A 1,820-nucleotide genomic window follows, 5' to 3' on the forward strand; every position below is an offset into this window, starting at 1 on the left:
CACTTTACCCCTAACTTTGAACCCCCGCTGCAGTACTGGAATTTGCTGCCAGGATGTCTGCATGTTATCAAACCTGACCTTAATTTTTCCGACTCCTACCCATCAATTATCATGCGGGATCAGCCAAAGCTTCTTGAGTTATGTTGTCTGCAAACAAACACACAAACATACACGGCCTACAGAAAGTTTTTAATGACCTTTCATTCCATCAGGAAGGTCCATTTACAGCATCTCAAGTTATGTTCTGGACCTACATATACACACAAACACACACATAACCCACATACATGGCACAACCAAAAACATTATCTTCTTGGTGAAGATAAAAATATCATGTTATGCTGTTTACAGACAGACACACACAGACATACAACCTTCTTGGCAAATGTAAAGAGACCTGCAACATTCACATAACCAACATTTCGTTAACTTATAGAGGTACAGCAGCCAGTCTTTCTTGAATTATTTGGACATCTATGTTACATGTTTCAATACTTTCGTGTACTCCAACTAAAGCTTCCACATCCAAACAACAACAATTAGTGATTCTCCCCCCGACTCCCACCACTAGCATGCGATAATCGCAAGCAGATGTCACCGATGGCGGGAAGTTGTTTGCGTGGCCACAGAGGGGAGTCTAACGGAGTCTTCTCTCTTCTGCTACAATAATCTATGCAAATCTCATTTTAAAAGAAACATTATGACGTACAAGGGATTCCTTAAACCGTCCACAATTTCTGGTATCAAGTTCAACTACTTGAAGGCCTTGAAGTGGTAACATGTTGACGTTGTCGTTACACATTGTAGACCATTTTCTGCTTACCACTATCATTTTTCCCCACTCTCAGAACGCATACAACTTTACAAGCAATCAAATGATCTCAAATATGACGAAAAAACATACGTAAGCGATGCAATGTTGTTCAGTATTCACATCTAGACACGGGGACTCACTTGAAGGGCCCACAACACAACGATACACACCGCATGGGTACGGGATATTTATTTTCTTCTTCTTTCACGTCATGGAAATATTGACACGATAAGTTGAGTTTCTAGGTAAAAATAATTTTGGATAACTTGCCGGGATCAATACCTTCCATGGCCTGATTCTAAAGTATCGTATATGGAAAGTGTTTCTTCTGTTTGTTCAGCATAGTGACGCCATCTTGGAGTTGGACCATCATCGTTCCGATAAAATAACCTTGCCTAGGAAACAAACAGGATAATCGTCGTGTGAAGTATCTATTATAAATAAAGAGCAACTTACCCCCTGATATTACACGTTCCCTTTGGTCTCAGCCCTGGTGTCTTCCGATCAAAGCCGCATTCGTCAGCCACCAAAGTAACTTTCTGGACGGTTTGTACCTACCGTTTGCCTCCTTGAAAAGTTGTGTGGTATTTTGATGTGGGGGCAGTGGTTGGCCACGAGTCACGTGATAGTCCCTTGGAGAGTGACGTTTCATGGAGTCATGGAGCCTGTGACTGATTAGTGTCACCAGTCTAATCTCCAAGCAGATACGGTGGCCATAAGATAGTATCATAACTTGGTATCATAACTGGCTAAGGAGTGTAGCCAGACAATGGGTGCACATTTACCACGTAGGTGTGCATGTGGCAAATGTTAGCCTCCACCAGGCCTTCTTATCCTATGGCGGTACGGGCTACACTCCTCGGTTATCACCAGTCAGCGAGAATAGTGAAAATAGATAGTCTCAACTAGGCCCTATGACTATACATGAGTCCCCATATGGGGACACGGGCAAGCCATGGGTAGACGCCTCAACAGTTGACTTGGCACTTCTGGGTCAAAGCATCTG

At 42.9% G+C, this 1,820-nt stretch overlaps 1 long non-coding RNA gene across 1 annotated transcript in view; it reads right to left on the reverse strand.

The window, feature by feature from the left end:
* Positions 1 to 1,724, reverse strand: part of LOC118410628 — a 5,092-nt gene extending 3,368 nt beyond the window's left edge. The window contains exon 1 of the long non-coding RNA XR_004830579.1: positions 1,271 to 1,724. This is a non-coding gene — a long non-coding RNA (uncharacterized LOC118410628). The remainder of the gene's footprint in view (positions 1 to 1,270) is intronic.
* Positions 1,725 to 1,820: the final 96 nt, after the last annotated feature.

The sequence above is a fragment of the Branchiostoma floridae genome, chromosome 2 (genome assembly GCF_000003815.2).
Source record: "Branchiostoma floridae strain S238N-H82 chromosome 2, Bfl_VNyyK, whole genome shotgun sequence".
Taxonomy (NCBI): Eukaryota; Metazoa; Chordata; class Leptocardii; order Amphioxiformes; family Branchiostomatidae; genus Branchiostoma; species Branchiostoma floridae.